Source organism: Patagioenas fasciata, chromosome W (genome assembly GCF_037038585.1).
Source record: "Patagioenas fasciata isolate bPatFas1 chromosome W, bPatFas1.hap1, whole genome shotgun sequence".
Lineage (NCBI taxonomy): Eukaryota > Metazoa > Chordata > Aves > Columbiformes > Columbidae > Patagioenas > Patagioenas fasciata.
Genome location: NC_092559.1, coordinates 63,658,195 through 63,666,134, shown reverse-complemented (window position 1 = coordinate 63,666,134; position 7,940 = coordinate 63,658,195).

Genomic DNA, 7,940 nt, shown 5'->3' with positions numbered 1-7,940 from the left:
CTTCTGTAGGCACCATGCAAACCAAACCAAACAATAAAAGTGCCTTATCTCATTGATGGGGTTTTACCCACGTCCTGAGCTGGTCCGAGGATCTGTGGTCCCTTCCAGGAATTCCCCGGTGCCGGCATAGGGTCCCAGAGATCCTGGGATCCACGGGAGGTCAGGTAGATTATCCCATCCTCGTCGCCAGAAAATGATACCGAAAAGTCGGCAAACAGACTCTTTAACACTGTTTTGAAAGTTGTAAAAAGCAGGCACTTTTATTACAGCGCACTGGGCACTCGAGGGATCGCTCCTCTAATTGTGCATGCATTCCGCTTTCCTCTGTTTTTACATATCGTGGAACTCCTAAAACAGCAAAATATGTCAAACAGTGTTTACAGATGTCACATGCTCTTTCACCAGTGTGTGCAGTAGCAACGAGAAATCTGGAATGAGCGTCTACAGAAACATGTACGTATTTACCCAATTCAGAACAATGCCTTACATCAGTTGGCCGTATTTCATTGGCAGTAATCCCTCCTGGATTAACACCCTCTTTGGATGGCACGGATTTCAACTGTTGACAATCAGGGCAGGACATAAGAATGCTCCTGGCCTGATCCACGGTAATTTGAAATTGTCATTTTAACGACTTTGCATTCTGGTGAAAGAATTTATGTGATAATTTAGCTTGCTCCAAGGCTTTAGGCACAGTAAGCGGCACAGCTCATGCATCGGCCCTCCTATTGCCTTCCGCAAGTGGTCCTGGAAGGGCCACTGCGAGAGCGGGTGTACATTGCATAATAACCATGACATCTATGATTTATTAGAAACCACAGCATTCTCAATTCAGCCATCAAAAGAGGATTATCCTCTTCCTTAAGAAAAGAAGCTTCCAGGCGGTTAAGTATGCCAGCTGCGTAATATGAGTCAGTTACAACATTCAAAGGTTCGTTACAGAACACCTCAAAAGCGATCCTAACAGTTGTTAGCTCAAGAACTTCTTTGACCCTTGGTCTCTTTTTTCTACCTTGTGTTTGCAACACTGGGTATCTGAGTTTAGTCATGTAATTACAACTTTACGTGAGCAACCAGAGGCATCAGTAAATACAGTCTTGTTGCTTACTGGTCATTGCTGACAGCAGCATTTGCTGTACAATGGTAAATTACCAATTTCAGCCCACAGTTTCTGCTGAGGGTAATAAACTGATATGTTCCCTGCATATGTCTCCAATGCAATCTGGAAATTCACATCTTCAGTTAATAACCGTTGCAAATTCTCTTTTGTTGGGCGAATCCCACAAACCATCATTTGCCAAAAGTGTTCACTGGGGTGTACATGCAGGGGCTTTGTTATCAGCCAACCCTTTCTCTGCTACTGCATCCGTGGTTAGTGCATTTTTGCCTGATATATCTACAAGATCCCCCTCCTTCCCTGGCAAGGGAGGAGCAGAAGGTTCACAGTTAGTTGTGACCTGTGCAGCTGCTTCCTTCTGAGCCGCTTTTAAAGTAGTCATAATTTTTCCCCAAGTAGATCAATGTTCGCAAGCAGCTTTATCTGCAGTCGCGCTGCCTGTTCATATAATTCTTGTTCAACTTTGTGCCATACCTCCAACTGCAATGTACCGTTTGTAGGAAAGTCTGGCATGTGATTAGTAATCCATTCTTATAAAGTCACTAATCGGACTACTGGTACATCGTGACTTTGCTTTCTTAATAAACACCGAAGAACATCTAGGGTTTGTTTGCTTCAAGGGAAAACTTCCCTCCCATGGTTCCTGGTTCCCGGTCCCGTTTCCTGGTTCGATTTGACTTTGCTATCAGAACAGCTGCTGCCTTCACAGCCGCACTGGAAGTCCCTGTTGTAACATCGGGAGAAGCGGGAGTGGCGGGGGCGGCACGCGGTGGCTCATCCGACGGCAGCAACGGCGATTGAGGAGGGAGGGGCAGTCGGGGCTGGGCGGAAAAGCGGCGGCTCCTGCGGCTCCTCAGGCAGCAACAACGGCAGCAATCGGAGGGGACATGGGGGGGCGGAAAAGCGGCGGCTCCTCAAGCAGCGACAGCAGCAGCGATCAGGGGGGACGTGGAGGGGCGGAAAAGCGGCGGTTCCTCAGGCAGCGACAGCAGCAGCAATCGGGGGGGACGTGGGGGCGGAAAAGCGGCGGCTCCTCCGGCCGCGGCCAGGACGTGGCTTCATCGGCACCGGGGGCACGAGACCGCGTGCTGTGGGGCTGCGGGGTGGGTGTGGGGCCGGGGAGCTCCGGGGGTCCGGCAGCGGCCACCGTGGGGCGGCTGTGGAGTTACCTGTGGGGCACTTATGAGGCTGCTGTAGGGGCTCTGAAGAGGCATGTTAGGGTTAGGGTTAGGGTTGCAGAAGAGTTAGGGTTAGGGTTAGGGTATAGGGTTACGCTTAGATGTTAGTGTTGGGGTTAGGGTTTAGGGTTAGTATTAGTTTTAGGGTTAGGGTTACGGTTAGGCTTAGGGTTTAGGATTAGGGTCATTAGGGCGGTTGTGATTAGGGTTACGGATCGGTTGAGGATTAGGGGTATTGTTAGGGTTATGTTTAGGGTTATGTTTGGGTAAGGTTTAGGTTAACTGTTAGAATTAGGGTTAGAGTTAGGGTTGCAGTCAGTGTTACAGTTAGGTTTAGGATTTTGGGTTAGGGCTTAGGGTTAGGGTAAAGGTTAGATATAGGTTTAGGGTTAGGTTTAGGGTTATGATTAGGGTTAGGGTTTAGGGTTAGTGTTTAGCGTTATGTTAAGTGTTAGGGTTAGGGTTGGGGTTTAGGGTAAGGGTTAGGGTTTGGGTAAGGTGTTAGGGTCATTAGTGTTAGGGTTAAGGTTAGGGCTAGGGTTAGGGTTAGAGTTAGGTTTTGGGTTAGAGTAGGGTCTAGGGTTAGGGTTAGTGTTGGGACAAGGGTTATGGTTAGGCTTAGAGTTTAGGGTAAGGGTTAGGGTTAGGATTAGGGTTTAAGGTTAGGGTTAGGTTTTAGGTTTAGTGTAAGGGATAGTGTTATGGTTAGGGTTAGGTTTTAGGGTTAGGGGTAGGGTTAGTGTTAGGTTTAGGGTTAGGATTAGGGTTAGGATTAGGGTTAGGATTAGGGTTTAGGGTTCGGATTAGGGTTAGAATTAGGGTTTTGGGTTAGAGTTTAGGATTATTGTTAGAGTTAGGGTTTAGGGTTATTGTTCGGGTTAGTGTTGGAACGATAAAGGACTCAGCACTCCGATTCAATGTGAATCACGCCAAAGCCATTTATTACAGAAGCATGTCTCCTTATATACGCAACTATTCTCTAATCACGAATCCACGCTGCAAGCATGGATTCGCTAAATGAACATCACGGGCAGTCCACACGCTGGAGCCCCACTGATGATAGGTCCGACGACTCACACCATGTTGCGGCCCCGTTAATGAAGAAACGCCCCTCTTTCTTACAGCAGATTCTGTTCTCAGCTTCTCGAAGTGACCTTGAGATTCCTTTGGGCCTGACTAATTCAACAACATATCTCCTTCTAACGAAACCCCTTCACAATTCCCCCTTTTTGTTCTTGAACTAGTCAGGCCCCTTAAACAGCATGCTGAATCGTCTTTGAAATACACTGCAACATAGGACACGTGATTAACAACATAATTACAATTACATAGAATGTAGCTAAACCTCACTTAATAAGACTAAACAACTATCTGCTTATACTCAAACCTTCATATCATATATAAAACCTTAATTCTACTTATGACAACCTTACCAACACACTATTTTAGAATAGTGAGACAACTTAATACAATATGTTCTCTTAAATTCTTAAAAGATCTATAACTGCGCAGTTTATAGAGTAACGTACTTAATACCATCAGCATATGCTAATTATTGACTTAATATCTTAAAACTTATATTAACCTATTCATATGCTAATTATTGAATTAATATCTTAAAACTTATATTAACCTATTTAAAAGATCTATAGCTTAATCTTAATATCTCTTTTAAAACCTTACCAGTTGCTAAATTGGGTTACCATGGTAGAAATATCTTATACTTTTACCTTATCTATGCATAGATTATCTAATTGTAATATCACCCTTTTGGAACTCTTACCATCTGTTCAAATTAGCATTCTCTATGGAAGGTACCTTATCTGTTTACTAATAAGCTTTTAGACCGCTGGGTCTAAGAGCATCTATAACACTGAATAAGAATTCATGGTTTACATTTGAGACAATTCTCACAACTTATCTCCCTCCTGTCCTTCTGCATCTGTCGAATCTTTGTTGTCTTTATTCAGCCATGGCTTGATCCATTTCGCAGGAATCCATTTTGATCCTTGGTCTGTAATGACACAAGCATAACCCTTTCCCCAAGTTATTAATTGGGAAGGACCGTCCCATTCACCAGTAACTCCATTGCGTATTTTGACCTGACACTGATTTTCTCTAAGGTCTGTCAAGTGTCCTTTTAAGCTTGTTCCATGACGAATCATAGGTGTAATGTCGAACCCTTGTGGAAGGCGTAAAAAGTTCAAGACATATAATGCTTTGCTTAGTCTGTCATGTGGAGTAGTACAGTCAGTTCCCCCTTTTTGTTTGCCAAGCTGATGCTTGAGAGTTCGATTCATCCTTTCTACCAAGGCCTGACCAGTAGGAGAATTTGGTATCCCTGTAATGTGCTTAACACCCCACAATTGAAAAAAGGTGGCAGTAGCTTTGGCGATATAACCAGGTGCGTTGTCTGTCTTGACCTGTGCAGGAACTCCCAAAGCTGCAAAAGCAGAACGTAAATGTCGTTGCACATGTGAACTAGTTTCACCAGTCTGAGCAGTGGCCCATATGGCGAAAGAATATGTATCAATAGACATATGCACATACTTCAGCCTGCCAAATTCAGGGACATGTGTGACGTCCATTTGCCACAATTCCAAGGCTCCTAATCCTCTTGGATTGACTCCTGCACCCAGCCCTACTGAGATGCGCTGACAATCTGCACAACTTTTAACAATACCTCGGGCTTCACTTTCGGACAATGAAAATTGCCGCTGTAAGACCTGAACAGACTGATGGAGGAAACTATGAGAGCATACTGCTTGCCCAAACCTATCTACTGGAGGTGGAACCCCGGCAGGAGATACAAGAAAATCAGCTCGGCGGTTTCCTTCAGCTAAATCGCCTTGAATTGTCAGATGACTACGGATATGTTTTATGAAGTATCGGTGTTGCCTCTCTTCGATCAACAACCATAGTTGCTTGAACAAAAACATCAGTTGTGCATCCTGAACCTCTTTGAGCAATGATCTTTCAATGCGAGCTACCACACCTACCACATACAAAGAATCACAAACAATATTCACTGGGCTATGAGCAAATCTGATAAACACTTCTATTACAGCCCTGAGTTCCAAATGCTGAGTTGATCCTTTCAGGTCAGTTAGTATCACATTGTGCCATTTTCCATCTGTTTTCCATGTAATTGCTGCTTTCTGCATTTTACCCCCTGTGTCAGTGAACACTGTGGATCCTTTAACAGGAAATTCTGAGAGAAGAGAGGGACCCTCCTCCATTGATCCCATATTCAAAACTGACATTAACTTGTGTGGAGGGGAAAATGTCTTAATTAAAGCTTGAGAATTTAATAACGCAATCTGAAAAGGTAAGGAGTTCTGCAAAGCCCACTGTAAATATTCTGAAACGAGGGGAACAATGATATATGCAGGCTCAGCCCCTGAAATTTCGACTATTCTCTGCCTACCTTTCATTATAAGCTGAGCAAAGACCTCAACCCTGGTTGTAATGGTTCGTTTGAGTCGAAAATGCAAAAACACCCACTCTAAGATCTTTAACGGCTCCTTACCAGTTGTCCATTGCATTATGAGAGCAAAAGGATAGTTAGTATTGTTTACAATTAGTAGTCCGATTACATAATCTGGGTTCCACCTATGGCTGAAAGCTTTTACAAGTTTGGACATAATCTTTTTCAGAGCAGCATCCGCCTCAGCAGGAAGCATTCTAGGAGAGCTAATGTCACTATCCCCTTTTAGCAGTTTTACAATTGGAGCTAAATCCTCATTAGTGATCCCACAAATGCTCCGGACCCAATTCAGATCACCCACTAGTTTCTGCACATCATTTAAGGATTGAATGACAGGCCGACATACTATTTTCTGAGGTTTCACTGTGGACTGAGAAATTTCCCAACCAAGATATTTCCACGCTGGTTGAATTTGTACCTTTTCTGGAGCAATTAGCAATCCTCTATGCTGCAATGTATCAGATACTTCATTTATCAACAAATCAGTCGAAAAAGTTTCCCCAGCTATTAATATGTCAACCATGTAGTGGTAAATCACTAACTCAGGATGAGATTTTCTGACTGATTGCAAGGCCCAAGCTACATAAATTTGACATATAGTTGGGGAATTTTTCATTCCCTGTGGCAAAACTACCCATTGATACCTTTTCGCAGGTTCAGCCTTATTTACAGAATTTATGGAAAATGCAAAACGTTTACAGTCATCAGGATGCAAAGCAATGGTGAAAAAACAATCTTTCAAGTCAATTATTAAGATCTGCCAGTTTTCTGGAATCATGACAGGGGATGGTAATCCCGGCTGTAATGCTCCCATGTCTTCCATGGTATCATTAATTTTTCAAAGATCATGTAACAACCTCCATTTCTTTGATTTTTTCTGAATAGTAAACACAGGAGTATTCCAGGGACTTGTAGACGTCTCTAAATGCCCTTTTTCAAGCTGTTCCTGTACTAGCTCTTCGACATGGGCGAGTTTTTTTTTACTGAGCGGTCATTGATTTACCCATACTGGATCATCATTTTTCCACTGTAATTTAAGTACTGGTCCCCCATCAACAATGGCCGCTTCTAGAAATGCTGTTGTTTTGTCACCAGAGTTGCTCCTAGTTGTCCTAACACATCCCGTCCTAATAGAGAAACAGGGATTGACATCACATTCATGCAGTAAAGAACTAAATTACTCATGTTCTTCTGTATTATCACAAAAGGCACATTTTGAGTCAACGGAATTTCATGATTTAACAGACTGTGAACTTATCGTATCATATAACAAAGACCTATCAAAACTGCAACATGCTTAAACAGATACCCACAGAGAAAACAGGTTAATAAGGAAAGCATCTTGCAGACTTTAACAGGTTTTCTGACCTGTGTGTTATCAGTTAAGTCTCTCTCAGCTTGTTGAAGTTCAAATCGCCCTGCCTGTAAAACTGTCTGAAAAGATTTAATGATTTCTTGTCCGAGTGCTTTTCTACGTTTTAAAACACCTCCCAATACCGATTTTTCAGGAACACAACTGAAAACAATCATTCCTGACCCCATCTTGCAAGTAAAAACCTTGGGGGGGGTGGGGGGGGAGGCGGGGGGGAAGCACAGGGCTGCTTGCAGCCTGAGTGGGAAGAGCAGGCAGAAGGTTTTATGGTGCACTTAAAAACAACTAGTGAAACAATTAACTCACATTCCTGACAAGCTGCTTGATTTTCAGAGAGAGGTACACAGGAACACATAATATGTACTGTAAAACTTGCAAATAACATGCTGATAGCAAACATCAGCATTTTCTACTGCTAATTTCAACACCAGTGCTTCCTTAACTTCTAAGTTTTCAATCTGCTTATTGATGGTCTCTTGAAGGTGGTCAATAAATTGCATGTAATTCTCATTGGGACCCTGATTAACAGTTGCAAATGATTTGGCTGCTTTGTTGGTTTCAGGCACCTCTCTCATAGCTTGATATTGCTGACTGTTGGATTCACTCGCTAATAGCTGATCTGATCTTTCACACAGTTCTTTTGCCCAGTTCTTATCCGGCGGCTTCTTCTGTTCTCTTGTAGGAGTTAGAAGGATAGAATGTGGTGAACGCGGACACAAATCAGTAAAAGAATTGATATTACACTTATTTACGACTTTAGCATTCTCAACTTTCACCAGTCCTTTT